This window comes from Zootermopsis nevadensis, unplaced genomic scaffold (assembly GCF_977971745.1).
Source record: "Zootermopsis nevadensis isolate Lab colony 2312 unplaced genomic scaffold, Znev_1.0 Znev_ptg000004l, whole genome shotgun sequence".
NCBI lineage: Eukaryota > Metazoa > Arthropoda > Insecta > Blattodea > Termopsidae > Zootermopsis > Zootermopsis nevadensis.
In genome coordinates, this window is record NW_028259136.1 from 5307594 (window position 1) to 5327212 (window position 19619).

Consider the following 19619-nt stretch of genomic DNA (forward strand, 5'->3'; position numbering starts at 1 on the left):
GAATCTACATGGCATGAAAAACCCAGAACATCGGCAAAGAACTGAGGCAGGTAAGTTGACTTCCTCAAGTGGTGTCTGTATATTGGAAAGGAAGCTGATACATCATGGGCTTCTTCTTCTTTTTCTATGGCTCTCCGGTCCGTATTCGGTCCATGGCCTCCTCAATTCTCCTCTTCCATTCGGTCCTCTGTTGGGTCCGTCTGTCTGAGGCTTTGATCGAGGTTTTGAAACATAGTCCTTTTTACGGTGCAAGGTTGTTAGCCTTGCGACCAACCCCCAATCTGGCTAGGGAGGTCCTACCAGTAGCTCTTGGGGTCGCTGAGGTACTCAAGCCCCACGACCACGACAAGGTGCAGATACCATTAAGTGGGGGGTGGTGGCGAAATTTTCACTACCTCTGCTAGGAGCCAAATTCCATCCATCCAGTCCATGTCAGGGCGCTAGTGCTAATGCGATATACAATTCAGACAATCATAAACAGTTTTTTTTATCAAGCCTCAGTAAATAACAATAACTACTTAAATTACTTTGTCTGCTCATAATTAATAGCCAATGTCCATCACTGGTAGCAAGAAATGCCCATAGTTGGGTCTAGCAGAGTCTGCATTTGGCAAGGGTCCGGTGTTTATCCAAATGAGAACTCTCTTGAATCTCATTAAACTCTAATGTCAATGCAAGTATGTTAGGAAGAGGCTCATCAAAATTGTGTTATTTGTTTAGTGTTTCTTCTTCGTAGTATTTAACGTGCCAATATATGCCGCAGCTGCCCCTAGCAGTGATTTTAGTTTTCTTACTGCCATTTGCAGTTAACTGCCCATACATTTCCTTTGCAGCAGTTAATAGCGTGTTATGCCGATAAAGACCTGATTATTATTCTGGTATGTAATTGTTTAATGTTATTTACAGTGTTTTAAATACACATTTTTGTTGATCGATAGGTGAGGTTCGATAACAATTGGAAGAAAATGGGAGACTTAAATGAGAATTCGTTCAACAGATGGCAGACATGTGGAGAAGGTCGTGCTATCTGCAGGAGTTATTTGCAACTAATACAGATTAATGTTTCGTACTCGGTGGTAGGAGCTTTCTTAGGTAGGTACGTCTTCAGGGTTAGACGAACGTGTGAATAATGTGCATATCCATCCCATAACAACTTTTGAACTAAATTATACATTTTTCATTAACTTTAGTATGGACAGAATGTTGTTGGAAGCCACCGTACCGTAAATTCAAAATTAATTATCAGCAGCGATATGATGTCCGTAAGGAACTAGCTCAGTTTCATCTAACTTTCAAAAATGTTCGGTAGTGTAAGATCTAAAAGAAGTAATTTTTATAAAATTGTTTTTTGTAACAACCCCGAAATCTGTATGTAGCTTTCTCTGTGATCTCAGAATTGTAATTAATGAATACTTGCAAATAGGTATTACACAGAGAGAGAGAGAGAGAGAGAACCTCATAACCTACTTAGAAGGAATAAACCAACTGTGAAGCTGATTATGAATTAATGCTACGCGTAATATTACAAATTGTGTGAATGTGTCATCGTCTTTACGCTGGCTCGACGCGATCTGACTCCCAGATTAATTTTATTTTATAGACTGCAGCCTGCGTTATTACACAACGAGAAAACAAAAAAAAAGTTCTCTTCAGTTTTAAAACGTAGATAATTCAATTTCTTCGTAGTTTCACGCCCTGCGTGACAGAGAACTGTGGAGTGTTCCATTCTATGGTTCTTGTGAAGCCTTCGAAAATGCGATTAGCGATTTCTGCTGGTCAGACGAGAACTCGTTTGTGACGACAGAGTATGGAACGGGAAAGGATCTACATTTTTACTATGCAAACGCACAATGTTAACTATTGAAATTTAGAGTACTGACGTCACGTCCGCCTTTGTACGTGTTTGTCTCTGTCCTACCTAATTACTATTCATGAAACTTTGCATCGATGTTAACGCCATTTGAGGGGGCGAATCTATGCGCTTGAGATCTGTTATAAGTAAAAGCTGTGAGATCAGAGGGTGGGAGGGGTTGCAGATAAGGAGCGTATTTTCCATGTTATAAATATTACTTCTCAGTGACAATTCTTTATAGCTCGCTGTCTCAGTTTTCATGTTGGAAATATCTTTGGATTACTTAGTTGGCATTCGTTTATTTTTCTTATACTCGCAAGCTAATAACGTAGGGAAAACGCACAGATTTACCCCGACAACAACAAACATTTGTTTGTTTAAATACTGTACAAGGCGACCGTGAGAAATCCTGAGATGGGAACGAATCATAAGAGAAAGGAATTACGTAACTGAGATTTCAGGTTCTCATGGCGACTAGAATGAAGATATCTTATGGGCTGTTCGTGAAGTTTAATGACGCCTGTGTACCTCGAAGTATATAAATGTTTTTCTAGAACTTTCCACAGCCATTATTCACTTACAGGAGCAACGTATCGAAGACGGGCAGCGTAGAGAGCCACGACCTTTCGTTGTTAAAGAAGATATCTCAGTCACTCGACCGAATCTTGCAATTAAAACCATCTTTTTTCGCCGGATAATTCTCAGCGGATTTCAGATTAGTGTCAACGAGGTAAGGCACCGAAGAACGTGGGCGTTGATAAAAATGTCAGCCATGACACTGACACGCCTCTAACGTGTACAGACTTTGCGAGTAACGAGGTAAGTACAATATATTCTTAAGTAGACCCCCCACTCGTGATAATATTTTTAAAATAAATTTGCGCGCCATTTTTAAGGAGTAGGATGCATAATTTCTGCGGTAGTTCCATCTTCATGTTTGCATAAACGTGGCCCTGTAGACGAAAGACAACTGTCATTTGTGTTCAATTTTACTTCCATTTATTGACAGATTTTAGTTTCAAAATATAAGAAGGCGAAAACTGTCACGTTAAAAATCCAGGCTTATAATTTACGTAAATGGAACAGACAGTCAAATATCTTTATTCGCTAATTTACATTTCACACGTAAAATGACCATGGCACATTAATAGAATTACGAGTACATTTTAAACGTTGAAACCTTGTCCATATCGAAATGCCAGTAATCAGTGAGCTATTCACAATTGCACCTCTTACGGACGACAGCAGAACGGTGCGTCGTTAAACTCGATAAAGGGAAATTATTTTTTTTTTATTCGTGAACTGCAATTATTCAGATTTCAACATCACTGACAGATCACAAATTTAATAGCAGGGCATCAGAAAGTAAATTCGATTCGTAGTGAACTTGTTATATCTTCGCGTTTGAACGTGGAGTATTTCGTGGGGGAAGTTGAAATGGTTGTTGCTTAAAAACCTTTATGACGTAACTCTTTCTACCCGCATGCCAGTGACGTAGACGAAAATTACAGTTTATTTACGGCTATTTCACGTGGGTTTCGATTTATGGATATTTGCAGCGAATGATAAAATATTTCAAGGAACAGAAATATCTTTTATGACATCCGTGGAAGGAGTATCCATAAGGGATCAAGAAAGACATTAAGACACGTGCGTAAGAATTATAAAAATTGTAGCAGTTATAAGAATATTTTAGTGCTTACGGAAAGGCAGAAGAATTGTGAGAGGAAATAAACTAATTTCGAAAATGCAATGTCAATAATACATCATTTGCCACCATCGTGTGGCTAAATCCATTTTCTCGGTAACAACTCGAAATTGTATTCTTGACAAAATCAATTCTGAACCACTTACATTCCCGTGTTCAAAACCAGAATCATAGAAATTAAAATTAAAATTGGGCTGTAATTTTACCTGTTGTTTTTTATGGATCTGAAACGTGGTCTCTCCTAAACAAATAAGACATTTTTAAGGAATTTTAGAACACGGTGCTTAGGAACGTGTTTGAACCCATGAAGAATGGGGTTATAAGACGATAATTGAGCAGTGGCTTTCTTTATAAGTTGCACTCGTCACCTACTCTTATTGGGCAGGACATGTAGCTGGCATGGAGCGATGAAAAGTGCTCATAAAATTTTAACCAGAAAACCTGAATAGAAGAGATGGTGGGAGATACAGATGGTAGGATATTAAAACATTAGATAAAATAGTTCGTGAAGATGTGAACTGGATTGAAGTGGCTCAAGATGGATCCGGCAGTGGGCTTCTGTGAACACGGTGATGAACCAATATATTCTGCAAAAGATTGCTATTGCTAGACCAGCTGACTAATAGCAATCCTTCGAAGAAAGATTTCTCTGCTTGGAGCATGGTACACCCACTGTTCTGGGTCTGTTGTAGTTAATTCGGCTTATTGTATAGCTTTACGTATGTATTTTACGTTCTGCAGAGGATTAACTGTTTATCAATTTTTTTGTAGACTGCAAAACGCGATCACATAAATCACGCCAAGTTCGTATAGCTTGCAGGGTCCACGTGCACCGAATCACACGAGCTTAGAAGTAGCTATCAGTTACGTCATCAGTATTAGTTCGCCAGAACGCCGCAACTCCCATTCGCATGATCGGCGTAAACATCTGTCAAATATGTTGGTAAGACGTGTTTTTAACTCTGTATTTTGTATCAACTGTTCCTGTTTATTTCATTTAGATTTTTAATTAAATACGTTCTGATTTTTTCGTAATTTTTAGAAATGCGGTGAAGTCAGTAACTACATTTTGTTCACTGTCGTATCTGCTGTCTGTACTCCTCATGACTCACGTTTCTCGCGCCATGTGAGTTGGAGTAACCTTGAATACGCGTTTAACATGGCGGTGTGCTACGAGTGGGGTAGTTCTGACCAGAAAATTCGAAGTCAGCTAGAGGTAAGCACATTTTATGGTACTTAATACGCAGTGTGACTAGTCTGGTATTATAGCATTAGCCACCGAGAACGTTGGTTCGGCGGTAACGAAAATTACGTTAGGGAGCTGCCCGTTTGAATGCTGGCTGCAGCCCCAAACCGTCTCATGGTTTCGCGTCGTCGTTTTCAACCTTTTCTTGAGAATGCTTGTAGTTGGATATTGGCCACGGTAGAATATCTCCCCGTCAGTTTAAATTCGCATTACCACATTTGACCTAACCTAACTTCTGTGGTTGGCTTGTAGAGGTCTGTGAATAAAAATGTCTGAATACGAGATAGGCTAAATATACATAACTATAATTTTGCCTGTTATTTTTATGGGTATGAAACCTGATCTCCCGCGTTAAGGGAGGAACACCGATTGAGTGTGTCTTAGTATAGGGGTCCTGAGGAGAATATTTGGACCTATGAGGTATGACGTCACAGGAGATTGGACGAAGTTGCGTAATGACGTAGATGGGAGGATAATATTAAACGCGTCTTATAGAGAAAGGATTTGAGGGTGTGGATTGGATTAATGTAGCTCAGGATACTGACTTGTGACGGGTTTTTATAAACATGTTAATGCATTTTCTGCGTCCATAAAATACCCGGAATTTATTGAGTAGCAGAGCGTACTGTTAGCTTCTCAGAGAGGATTCTGCTCCATAGTCAACGACGAGCAGGAGAGTGTACCCCACAACACGTCTGATTTGATTTGTGCAGACGAGTTGTCCCTGTGTCTAAGCACAAAACCTTTAAGGTGTATAAGGGGCGTGGAGGTAAAGCTCGACTGTCCGTTCTGAAATTGTGGGTTTTCTCAGCCTCTCATTTGTCAGAGCATTCTGTCATAATTAAAACTAAGTTCTTAAAAGAAAAAGGCATTGGTGACAATCCCTCTAGAAATGTTAAATTCATTCCGTAATGTTCTCCTTTAGTTTTACTAGAGTTTTCCGGTTTAAAGCACGTAATAATTTGTTGGCTAGTAGCTCTCTCAACTGGTCCGGATATTTATGATTGCATAGGCCTCTGGAACACAATCTACATATAGTTAACGAACCGTGTTGAAACCGAAGCAGCGTACGTTTTATCTAAGTAATTTCCTTCTCATTACGTGGATTGGCTGTATTTACGTATATGTGATTACATCAAATGGGGGGGGGGGGGTGTTCTGTCATTTGCTGCCCACCGGATACAACGGTTACATTACCTTGACCTTGATAAACGCGCGCTCGTGGATACGGTTAGAAGTTGAGGGCGGAATTAGCAGACACATTCGACCGCTAAATCCCAAAATACCAGTTAAGTAGGATAGGTTATATTGTTCGTAGGATTCTGTGTAATTAGATGTGTAAATTCGTATAACTGTAATGTTGGTTTTGCGTCTTAATAGTAACTTAGAATGGACTATCGTAATGTTAACGTCAAACCTTAACGAGTTCTGTACCAGTCAGTACTGTAGACATTTAAATAATATAGACCCTAAAGATGAAAGCTTAATTTCTTTACATTTTAATTTTCTGATTAAAGCACATTAAGAGCCTATGTTAGAATTTATCTTAAGTGTATTTTACAAGATGCTTCGAAATGCCTTGTCATTAACGACATTTTAAAGTGACACCTAGAATAGGAAATTCCTCGGCCATTATCGTCTGATTCAGTTGTTTGCGACCCTACTTCATATTCTGAGGGCCCCGGCTTCGATTATCGACCCGAAGATCGACTGTTATAAGGTTTTCGTAGGTTTCCTCAGTCTCTTCAGAAAATATGTGGAATAGTTCGTTAAAATAGTTCACGGCTGATACTTAATCCGTTCTTTTACAATTCATCAGCAATGGAATAAAACATGGGATGAAGCGATGACCTTTCGTAAGACGAAGTAAAGACTAATGTTTTCAAGTAAGAGTGTATAATGTTTGTTGTGCGGGACTGCATGGCATAAATTCGAAGGCTTTGAACATTCACCGTAGACGATAGTTAACAGATAAACCATATGTCGGTCGCCAGTGAGCACAGGTGATGCAGAATTTATCTGTGCTATACTCTTCAAATTGGATAGCCATACGTAACTTTGCAGCGTATTATGGGAAATGTAAGCTCTCATTAGGTCAGTGGTCTGTGAAGCTGCCCCCCCCCCCCCCCCCGCCATAGGGGCCATGCTGTTGGGTGGGGGAGGGGAGGAGACAGTCAGTAGTACTAAGTAAGGTTCTGGCCTTCGAATGGCAGTAGCTACTGTACTCTAAAGACGCGGTGCAGAGTAAATGTTTTCGAATCGAATCGAAACAAAACATAGCATTAAGAGAGAAACTGTAAATATAGAAGGCTTAGTGGAGCTTAATCGAACAGAGGTAGCATTTGGATTGAATTCGTTTCGATTCTCGCGCGAGTATCGGATGTTTTGAGTTTGTTTATGTCATTTCCTGCGTCTTTCAAAACAAACACCACAGTAAGTTAGTTAGCTCCTTTCTAATTCTGAGAAATAACTTCAATTGTTCGTTACGCCTAACTTTATTTAGTGTTCTATTTTACTGCTTGTTAACAGCAGACCAATTACCTAAAGAATACACAATTTTACATAAACATAAGGCATAAAACAAAGTAATTAGTCGACTAAAAAAAAGACGAAATGTTATTTTATGACTAAACGTGGAGTAGCACAGTTTTTATTGATACAAGTTTCAGACAAATGATGTGGAAATGAAAGTCTTTAATGAGGCGAATGTATTACAAAAAAACATTTTTTTTTTCGTACGATAAATTACAGATTTTCCCTAAAGCCTTCGAAAATGGAACAATTTGAGTATTTAAATGACTCTTGACTTAATTTGGTATTGATGTCTACATAAACATTTATTTAATTATGGATTGTATCGACTAATAAATAACTGCTTTACAAGAAAGTCTGAAGGGAACTGACCACTCGGAATACGTAGGCGTAGATGGGAGGATAATATTAAAATTGATGTTATGAAACTATTGTTGTGGCTAAGGATAGGGACCGGCATTGGGCTCTTATGAGCACGGTGCCGGATAATTTTTTTAATAGATGAACGTAGTTTACTGTCAGTTTCTCAAGAAGGGATCTGCTCAGTATATTTAAGTGTGATATTTATCGATATTCTAACAGACGGCTTATAAATTTAAAAAATTCACTCGCGACATGAAATATGCACGTAATAAGGATCTGTTACTAAATTTTGTGAGTATTTAACTAAATGGGCGAAGGGCTATCATGTGATAGAGCTTCTCAGAACTCGAATGGAGGTTAGCTTACACAGTGTAACCAACAGATTAGTTTGATAATTTTACCTGATGATGGAAGCAGATTCAGCTTGCGAAGCGTTATGTTTCTTTAACCAAGAGACGAAGGAAAATTTCGTAAAGTATGTATCATTTAAACGACACGCCTTATTAAAAACTTTGGTAATCAAACCTACTTGTTATAAATATTTGTTGCAGATTCTGTTAAAATATTTGTTGCAGATTCTGTATCATGTCGATGTTTTGAAAATAACCGAAGTCCCAGCGAGTTTATGCATAACATATGAATGGGAGGTCTGTGTTGTTTCGGAGCTTTGAAGGCCCAGAAACACTCGCGGGAGTGACACAACATGTCTTTTGTGCGTAGTTTTCTCCAAACACCGAAATGACGAGTGACATTTTCCGTCTCCTTTGATCAGTTATCGTCTGTCCGCTACAGTAAGCAAGATTTGTCTCTGTCGAGTTGTCCTAAATCAGGGGTTTCAAATCTGTACTATTTTCAACCAGCACATATTTTTTGTCCTTGAAACACTAATACGGAAAGGAACAAAGTTGAAAGTTTACAAGGCCAATGGCTGTACGAGCAAAAATTGGGTACCAACTAAGAAAGTCCAGATTTGAATACAAAATACTGAAATGAATTTCCCAGGGTAAACCAAAGGCTGTACAAAACTAGACCATATAAGAAACGAAATTATAGGAACTGAAATTAATACAGATCCTTTACGTAATGTAAATTGGCTGTAACATCTGAACAGAATGTAAGGCACAAGATTACTGAGAAGAACACTTCATTACAGACCTTCTGGAAAGAGAGACTTAGGAATACCAAAGAAGAGATGGTGATTTGTATTGTTAAGACGTAAGAGGCAAACCGCCTGAATAAAATGTAATTTACAACCCTGAGGCCTGCGATTGGATAAGAAAGCGTAAATGTGGCCCCCCCCCCGAGTTTCAGAAGATTGAAAACCCCTGTCGTAAATTACAAAATATAAAAGCGAGACCGTCTGGAACTTCTATTCTTACAGTTGAAGCTGCACGTAACAGCGATTTTCAAACTTTATTTATACGCCCTTTCGTGTCCAAAAGCACCGACTATGTTTAGCGTAAACGCACTAACATGACTGTATAAACAGAGTACGTGAATAAATGTTTTTTTAACGTCCGGAGTCACGCTCGTGATTTCCCAGCAAATAGTTTACTAAATCTCGAGTTTTGAGAACTGTTACATTATACAAATACGTAATTGGAATAAATATTAGGAGTGTATACTGTAATGTTGTTTAATCTGAGTAAACGCATAATGTAGACATGTGAAGTGGATATTTTGAGCGACAACGGATTAGCCGGATGAGCTGGACCCATTAAAGTTCTTATTTAAATATGCGTTTTTCTGTTGAACATCAGTCGGTAATTGTTCTGTGGAACAGACTTTTGGATGATGCTATAAGTAAAGATAAAACTTTCTTAATTTATTTTAATGTTTTTTTTTGTTACAGGCTTGGTCGTAATGCAATAAAATAGTGAAAATGGAAGGCACATATGTGTGTGTGTGTGTACATTCAAGCAATCGTGAAAGTGTAAATTTGTCAAATTATCTTTAAAAATATTTATAAGTGCAATTTGTTGTCTTGAAAGTACTGATGGTGAGCGGTTGCCTCTGAAAACATTTCGCCTTTGGAAGACTAAATAGTGACGACAGAACGGGAGATAAAATTCCCCGGCAGAAGTTCAACGTAGGTGAGTTTGATTTCTTGTTACAAGGTTTTTGTTACTTAATCGACTGGGGAAACATTTCATATTCAAATGTTGGAAAGGAACACACATACGTTTCTTTCTGTTTGCTGTATTAGTATCTCAAAGTTAATGTGATAATTCCGGCTATTTATATGACAATGCTTTAAACTAATACAGTTTGTAATTAAGCTGATAGAAATTCCTCCTTCACTTGAAGAGCCATCTTCTGTTTTTACCCAACGGGGCTAATAGCAAAGGCACGTTCATGCATTTTAAATGTTTTATTATTAAGATTCTCGAATTCATCCAATGAAGCGTTTAATATTCTGAATAGTGAGGAAGGAGTCTACTCCCCCCCCCCCCCCCTTAGAGTTTCACCAATCTGAAGAGGTTTACCTCTTCGTTTGTTTTTGTTTGATGTTACGTTATTTGAAATTCTGGTTTACATATTTATTTTGTCTAAGAAGTCCTCCCTCATAACTTTGCATATTTTGCAACTTCATCTTTTCTGTGTTTAGGTTCTGGTACAGGCCATTATCTCTTTTTTTCCGTCTTTCTTCTCAGTACAATATACCGCAACTGAGGAATTTATATTTTGTTCAACAAAGTGCTCTGTGCTAGAAAGGAAAAAAGCCCATTTCAAACGCTGATGGACGAACGTAAACTGTAACAGGTGTTTATCCGAATATGTAGAGTTTTAAATAATAACTGGTTAGAATCAGATGTCGGATTCTTTTGTCCACGACAGATTTTTTTTTGAATGAGTAATCGTGTTTAATGTGTTTGTGTTCATATATTCAGAAGCGAGCTCTCAGAGTTTGATTCGGTGACATCTTACGTGATTTTAGATTTGTGTTTTATATATTTTCGTCTTATATCAATAAACGTAAAGATTAAAGTATACGATAGTTATAAGTTTACCATCTGTGGTAGATAGTTAGTGTCACTAGGTCTCTTGATGGTATTGGAGAACAAGGCATATGACTGTCTTCTGGTATGTTGCGCCGTGTAGAAATTACTGCCGTTTCAGAGGTGTGTACTGCCCCCTTCATCAGGACGATGAGCTTACAAGCAGGAAGCACCTCTGAAACGTCGGTCAGGTTCTGCCACATTACACTGCGCAACATACCAGAAGGCAGTTGTCACACTCGCCGGGTTGAGAAACTGAAATCTTACCAGATGACAAGAGGTTGGCGAAGTTTCATACTGAAGAGAGGAACAATTTTTAATCTTTACTGAATGTTATTAGCATGACCAAATCAAGGAGGATAAGATGGACAGAACATGCAGCAGACATGTGGGTACGAATAATGTTTACAGCATTTCTGGAGCAAATTATTTATTAGTTAATAATTAAATAATTCCTGCAACATCTCAGCTCTTATCCGACCACAAGAACGAAATTTGTTCTTCAGTGAGTTTTGCGTTAGGTGATTAATGTTAGTGGCATTAGTTATTTTTCATTTGAATATTGCATTTATTCATGAAGCATATCTCATTGCGATGTGGGTTACATTAACAATTCTGAAAGTGAGTTTGTAAAGACACCTTTTGTCAGTTGCTTATGAAAGTTTATTGGCCACAGTATCGATCATAAGACACTCAAATGTTAAGGAAAGAAGAACTCTTAACTGTCTAAATATTTGCCCCGTTCATTGTGGGCTTGTGGAAACACGGAACAACGTGCTTTGAAACATGTTTTGTGATGTTAGTGTCTTAAGCTGAATCATTACGTGTCACGTTGTTCGGGTGACGCTTATATGTTGACGTCATAGTGCCTCAGTAAGAAACAGTTCAATAGAAATGGTCCTTTGCGCTGTAAATTTGAAAATTCCGAATCTTTAGACTTCGCAGTGTTTTAATTTCTTAATTTGGTGACGAAATTTTCATTTTTAAAGTTGATATAAATGGAAAACTTTACTTTAACGCTTCTGTACCGAACTGAATGCAAGTTTCAATCTAAAGAAACAATCCTGAGTCCAGCAGAGCGTAATTTGTGTCTCCCTTTTGCACTAAGATAAAACAATTCAAGTTTCAGGTAGTAAATTCTATGGGTTTCTTGGCATTTATAAAGCTTGTTTTTGTGTGGGGCTTTCAGCAGTTTATCACATTCCTCCATTTTCATGAGCTGGGTTCACATCTGTTCGAGTGTCAGGAACTCTGCACAATATAGAAATTGCAAATGTAACTCCCCTTTCTATCAAACGAGAACATACCTTACAATGCGTGGTGTACAACGGTGGAAATTTTGTAATGTAAGAATGGTTTTTGGATCTATTTCCTGTTACACTGACAGTGATTCATTGCAAATATCTGCGGGGAAAATGGGATATGAGGAAGGCCGTCTTCTGTAATACTGCATAAAATAACTTCGATGATCGTCCTGACAATGGATACGCAAAGCAACTCTGAAACGTCGGTAAGCTTTTGTTAGACTACACGGCCCAACGTCTCAGAAGACATCAGTCTGTTTTTTTACCGAATAATGAGAGGTTAAAAGTTAACAACAGACTCTGGTGGTGATAATAATATTTTCAAAGGTTTTGGAATGGCGGATGAATATTTAGTTTGACAATAGTTGTTCTGTCCTAATAATATATATCAGGGTATCAAAATGGCTGCTCTAGGAATACAGTCTCTTACGAACTTCCGTTTGGGTCTTGAAAACAAAAGACTTCGCTGCCATATTGTGGAAGGAGTAAGACGGACAGCTAATTTCCGCTTCATAAGCGTACAGTTCCAATCTTGAAGCTGCCTTGGCGAGGTACAAAGTGTTAAAATTTAAATCTACTAAGGCTGTTTCCACGAACGTCATTTATGCAACACACAAAGGCGAGGCGTATTATCATGGGAATGTTATTAATCTTCAAAATTCTTTCTATATGTTTAAATATGTTCTATGGTAACAGTGAAAATTTTCAGATTTGTTTTAGAGTCTCCGTCGCTTTTCCATTTTAATTGACTTTCGTAATTAAGCTTTGATGCCGAAAGCATATCCAGTCTCCTATTATCATGTGCCATCTAGCAAAATCAAGCCTTCGAAATGTCGATCGATTTTTCTAGACGTGAACTTTTAACAGATAACATTAGAACTTGTAAACAGCTCAGTCAGTATAGTGACTAGCTACGGGCTGGACGGCCGGGGTTTGATCCCCGACGGGTGCAGAGGATTTTTCCTCTAGCCTCTGCGTCCAGACCGGCTCTGGGGCCCACCCAGTCTCCTCTACAATGGGTACCGGGGTCCTTTCCCGGGGGTAAAGCCGGCCGGGTCGTGACGCTGACCACTCACCCCCATCTAGTGCCGAGGTCAAGAATAAGTAGGAGCTATACCTCCACTCCCCCCAAGCGCCTACATGGCGTATAGTGGGACAGCTTTACTTTACTTTAAACGCATTCTTTAAAAATCTCCCAACCCTTACGGGTTTTAATATTTTATCACCAAAACAAAATCCGTTGTTCACCACGGAACTAATAGTTTCCAGGAGTTTCCTGTTTCAACCATTTTATTTTTCGACGGAGACTCAGAGGAACGCATTAATATTAAATTTCACCCCTCTGGGTTTAAACAGCTCCACTGCCGCGTCTGTTGGCGCTGGAAGCCAAGTTCTTCTGTACGCAACTTCCCAAGGCACCTCATTATATATAATACAGGTTTCGTTATCGGGTGAAAGCGATAATGAAGACATTGTGCTTCTAATTGGCAAACTTTCGCACCAGGGGGCCTTCACCTTTTTCCTCCCAATACAAGCCTTGAATCTCAAGGGGTGTCCTGCGTGACTCCGTGTCTTTTAAATTATATTTTGGTGCGTTACGCTAACCACCAGTTTATTTTTAACACCAATTCTATGGCAATGATTGGACAGAAAATTGATTTTGAGATGTGATTCTCGCAGAATAAATGGAGGGGTCATGAAATGTCATTGCCACGGACTGTATCTTCGTCATGGGAAAACGTTTTTCTGTGAAAATCACGTTTCGTTCTCCCACTTGATATTTTTAAACTCTTGTTATTTAATCTCTGCTTGTAGCAGCGTTGATCTTGATTTCATTCGGGGAAGAACAAATTCGTTGTAGACAGAAGGACGCGGTGGATGTCGAGTGAAGAGTCCCTAGGTCTTAACCGTTAGCATTATCGTCGATTTCGTTGACGATTTTTTTGATAATGCCTCTCGGGAGCAGAACGAACTCTCGAAACGTCGTGTAAATCAAATTGATATGATACAATGGTCAAGATGTAATATAAAAATAGTATAACATTATATGGCTTAAGAGACAATTTTCGTTTACAGTAGCTTCATACTACTGTGCTAAACCGTCTTCATGTGCTTGCGAACATCAGAACAGAGCTTAGAACTTTGGAAATGCATTGAATAATAAATTACGGCTTACGTTAATTCCTATGCTCTACTCATTAAACCCCCTCCCGAGAAGTAGAGGTATTTGGTGTGAGGTATGTTTCGTCTCTAAACTAACACGTTTGGGGTAAATGGTGTAAGAAGGTACGGGCCCACTTTGAAGGTTGATTGAAGAGTTTCATTTTGGTTCGTATTCGTCCGCCGTGATTTTTACAATACGCGAATCTCAAGCGTAACTTAACAGATTTATTTATTTATTATTTATTTAGTGTCCTGTCTGACGAAAGGTCCATATGAACAGGATCCTTCCATCCTTTTCTCGGACTGGGACCTGTTCATATACGTTCTTGGCAGATGATCCAGAAGTGGTTTGCCATTGCCTTCTTCTGTGTGTGAATGGAGTAATTGTTGGGATGCCACGGAGAAACCGGGGAAGCCCCCGGAGGAAAACTCCGTGTTGCCTAGACCACGGCCTTGCCCAACACAAGTTATAAATTCGGGCACCGCCGGGAATCGAACCCGAGACCCCAGGATTACAAGGCCAGCGTTCTAACCGCTAGACCACCGTGGCTCTTAACAGATTTATCAAAATTAAATTTATCTCCAAAGTTAATAGATAGGCCTACGTGTTGTAGTCCACAGGCTGCACAGTCTAATTATGTATTATAATTTTCAAGATTATCTTAATTACTTTTACAAAAAAATAAATGCGTTTGACGATTACGAGAGACGAAAGTCGCAAAACAGAAACATATTTTGGAACTCCGTCTACTTAAAACCAGGGCTCGCTTTTCCATTTTTATATTTTAATTATACTTTGAATTATTCAAAAGATTTTTGTCCTGTTGGAAGAGTGTTTTGTGCTCAATTTCTACAAGAATCGTGTGGGTGTTCTCATTTATATGTATTGAATTTTTAGTTACCACAGGAAAAAGTCATTTAGGTATCACTAAACATTATTCCCTGATGACTTCGTCTTATCTCTGGTTCACCACACGTCTTTACGAGCTCTGTTCACATTGGTGATGGTATGTTACGACGTGAAGTTGACAAGGAATTTTTACGGTACTGAAATGAAAGTTATGTTTAAACGTTAATGCATGTTGAGGGCCTATGTCTGTCTGTCTGTCTGTCCGTCCGTCCGTCCGTCCGAAGATTTCATATCGATAACTTATTTGATGTGTTGGGTCATCCAGTTTTGCCTGATAGGTCGTTTAACATAAGAAACGAAAAATCTAACAATTAATTAACAATTAATTGCCACCGGGTAGAAACCCATTTGCAGTTATTAATAAATATAAAAAAACTAGGAAGTAGCCCGATGTTAGGCGGGCAACTGAAGTCATTGAACTATTAATTGACCGAAAAAACTAGGAAGTTTTTTCCACGGTTACTCTCTCTAAACACCACACCGTATTACTACAATGCATATGACCAATGAAGTTGTACGAACTGTCAGCGAATTCACTAGAGCATTTTATCAAACACATATCTTAATTGCTGAACTAACAACCGAGAAATGAAGAATTTTACTTCGAAACTTGTCATATCAAGTTGAGACTTCCGTGCCTGACACAACATTGCACACACCTGCCATCCTCAATCTCCGGAACAATGGAACTGTTGCCACTTCCATGACAGTAACATCTTCATGTTTCCTGCAGAGCTCCGGCGTCTCTGGGTTATTCATATAGTCAAAACGTGTGTCCGCAAGAAGGCTGAGAGACTTTCTGCCAACACTGTTTATGATAATGCTGATAATGTCAGGCAGTATGTTTCTCCGAAACGTTTGCATCTAGAACTGAATCCACCGATTATGGCCGCTGACCTTGTAGGGAGTGCCCAGTATGCGGACCACTCATTGAAGGAAGGAAGGAGTTTCCGTCGGTCAGTACAGTCTGTATCAGTGCAGGAGTGTAGAAGCCTGATAATTGTTGTCTTGTGACTGTTCTGTGTTAACAACATGCCACCTGTTCGTTGAAACCTCCTTTCTGGTCATTGATAACGTCTCGTATCACAACACTCAGAGACAAACCACCGACGTCTTAATCAAAGAAGGACGAAATGAAAGCCTGACTATTGGAAATAAACATCCCATTTTGTGGCGTGTTGAAAGTTCAACTATAAGATTTAATCAAAATTAAGTAAGTCAAAGCACAAATATTATGTGATTAATCAGATTTCAGTAGACAAAGAACGTACCATCCCGGATTAAACCCCATTGAACTTATTTGGGCAGATTTAAAACAATGGGTTGCAAGCGAGAACACAACATTAGAAATTAAGGACGTCGAGCATCTGTGTCGCCAGAGATTCAAAGAAATTGGGCAAGAGAAATGGGAGAATGTATGTCAGTATGTGGAAAAATTAGAAGAAATTTATTATGAGCAAGAAGGCATAATCGAAGACGCTATTGAACGTATTATAATTGAAGATAATGGAGTGAACAACAGAAGCGGTAGTGATGAATAGAGTGTTAATTCTCCAGTGATTTGTAGTGTAGTGAAATCGACTCTCCTGTGTTACATACCGTGGTGCTATTTTATTTGGAGTGTACTGTACGCTGCCTGCAACCCATCCCCTAAAGGCTTGTTCACACACAGCCAGTAATTTAGTCGAGTAGCGAGTAGTCGCTTTTAATGTGTCTGGACTAGTACAGTTGAGCGTTCGAATTCACGCAAGATGGACAGACGACACCGTGCAGTTATAAATAATGTTATCAGAAACCTTGCCATTTTTTTATTAGAATAAATTGAATTACTTTGTGTTTCTCTCATTTCTGAATAGATATTTCTTAATGACTCATCCAATAAGTGGAACCATTTTACTGTTGGAACGTAAACTGCATCAACCCCAGCTCCAGATTTCTTGGAATCTTTAATTCCTGCGAATAGATTGACCTGATGTTCTTGATTTTCAACTTTATCTCCTTTTCTGTAAATCCAGGTATATTCATAGTTTTCTCCAAACTCAGGTACGCAGATTGTTTTGCTTGTCTGGTTTTGTACAGTTCACTTTTCACATTCCACAGCGATTCATGATTTAAATATTCAGTAATAAATCGAATTGTCATCTCTTTATTCCAGCGCGTCATTTTGGCTACTAATGAACTTGACTAAACAAACGTGTTCAGACATGTCCCGAGCTCAGTTGTACAGCCTACTCGACCAAGAAAATATAATGAAATGAATCTACTCGACTAAATCGTTTCACTAAGCTACTCGACTAAATTTTAATGTCCGCACATGGTAAGTAACTAAACTACTCGCTACTCGACTAAATTACTGGCTGTGTGTGAACAAGCCTTAAGTGACTCGTTCCTAGGTTCCAATTCACAAAGTTCAGCCGTCAAAAACGCTGGAACGCAGTATAACAGCGTATCTACAAAATTCAGAACATCAACACAACAGTTCGACCGCCGTTGTCAATTATTTGTTTCAGGTAACACGAAAACTTTTAGTTCCTTAAAATCTGTTCTCGTTCACTTATGCACGTTATTGATCTGACCAGGTTCTCAACGATTGAACTGAAAAGGGACGGATGTGTCGCTCACTGTTGGGACATTTCACTTCGCCCCTCGGCCCCTTCTGACTGCGACAGTCATCCTGCTTGGTTATTTTCCAATCCATTCGATTCGCGATTAATTGCAACTCGTGAGCTGTCTCCACTGTCCCGACAGCAAAGGAGTGAGACATGAAAGTAGGACGTCAGTGGTTTAATTATTCCCTGAATACCGCTCAGTACCAGTGGTTGATACGCCACCCCGACTGTGTATTATAACTCTGCGCTATTTTGTTGTGCAAATGTAAAATTATCAATCTCATGTTCGTAATACCGCGTGAGTGTTTTGTTTATTATTATTTAGTGTTCTGTCTGACGACAGGTCCATATGAACAGGATCCTTCCATCCTTTTCTCGGACTGGGACCTGTTCATATACGTTCTTGGCAGATGATCCAGAAGTGGTTTGCCATTGCCTTCTTCTGTGTGTGAATGGAGTAATTGTTGGGATGCCACGGAGGAAAACTCCGTGTTGCCTAGACCACGGCCTTGCCCAACACAAGTTATAAATTCGGGCACCGCCGGGAATCGAACCCGAGACCCCAGGATTACAAGGCCAGCGTTCTAAAATTTAAGAAAAGTAAGTCATTCATGACCTTAAATGTCTGATGCTTATGGATTATGTAAGAAGCACATAGCAGAGATTTGAAATGTGAACATAAATTTTTTTGGAGAGATTTCAGGTTCTCACGGCCACGAGTATGGTATGACTGTCTTGTGGGATGTTGCGCTGAGAAGTCTGGTAAAAAAATTTATCGACTTTTCAGACATGTTTACTGATTTTTCGTCAGGACATCGTATCTTCGCCATGAGAACCTGAAATCTCACCAATATGTTTACATTTAAAATCTCTGCTATTTATTAGTCGACGTCTTTTAATGTTGCACACTGCCGCTTACAGATATTTAACTATATAGTAAGCAGTGCTGATTGGCTGCTGATTATATGCCATTATTTTAACCTTATGTTATAATATTTATAAATGTATGTTGTTATTACTGTTGCCATGGTATGGTAATCATTTTCAGTTAATGGAATTTTAACTTCAGGGATAATATTATAATCGTTACCATGGTAATGCCGTTAAGGTAGGCCTGATATGTACCAGCATGTGTTACGATACAGCACAGTTATAAAAAGCCTCGATATAATTTCATAGTTTACGTTACTTTGTTACCCTTTTGAATATAAAAAGTCTTCTTAAGTACTACGTTAGATTCTACCGTTATTCTTGACGGGTAATTTTCTAGTAAATTTAATTTTAACCATGCATGAATTAGACAGTGGATGGGTGGACAGAGCGTCAAATAGTGTGTTACTGTACTCGGATACGTATAAAATGGCTTTTTTATCGAGTACCACGCATGATATATTGCAGCCTTTAAAGCCACAAGAACGTACCCTCAGAACTGTACAAAATGCAAACCGACTCTCATATATTGCTATCAGCCCCACCCTTCGTGCCGGCACTGACAGCTTTTGTTATTGATTGCCCTAACCGATGTAATATCCATGATTTACAGTATGACGTGTGATCAGAAAAGAATTCCAAATCTGAATACAATATGCTTGCTTGCTTCGTGACTGAAACGTCGTATCTCTTATGCGGCGTCATTGAACAGCTAATGAATCACCTGTCATTAAAGTCACTGACAAGTGACTGGACTCGCCTTCTCGTGTTCAGATCAGCTGGAACTCAACAAATTTGTATATTATCCTAAGGTCTGTTACTTAATGGAACGAAGTCCGTCTTGTAAAACCAGTAGTTACTCAGATAGACATAAATATTCGTTTATTATTATTCTGTCGAAGATTTATGTAAAACATTGATGACGTACCCTCAGGGCAATGGGATTTGCGAGCCCCCCCCCCACTTAAAATACAAAGTTGAAGGTTTATACTACTAGAAACTT

General features: G+C 38.9%; 1 long non-coding RNA gene across 1 annotated transcript; it reads left to right on the forward strand.

Moving 5' to 3' along the window:
* Nucleotides 1–4348: 4348 nt before the first annotated feature.
* Nucleotides 4349–17451, forward strand: LOC147874825 (uncharacterized). The gene is made up of 4 exons (XR_015533665.1): nt 4349–4503; nt 4603–4776; nt 9554–9794; nt 17233–17451. It is a non-coding gene; the product is annotated as an uncharacterized LOC147874825 (long non-coding RNA).
* The last annotated feature ends 2168 nt before the right edge of the window (nt 17452–19619 follow it).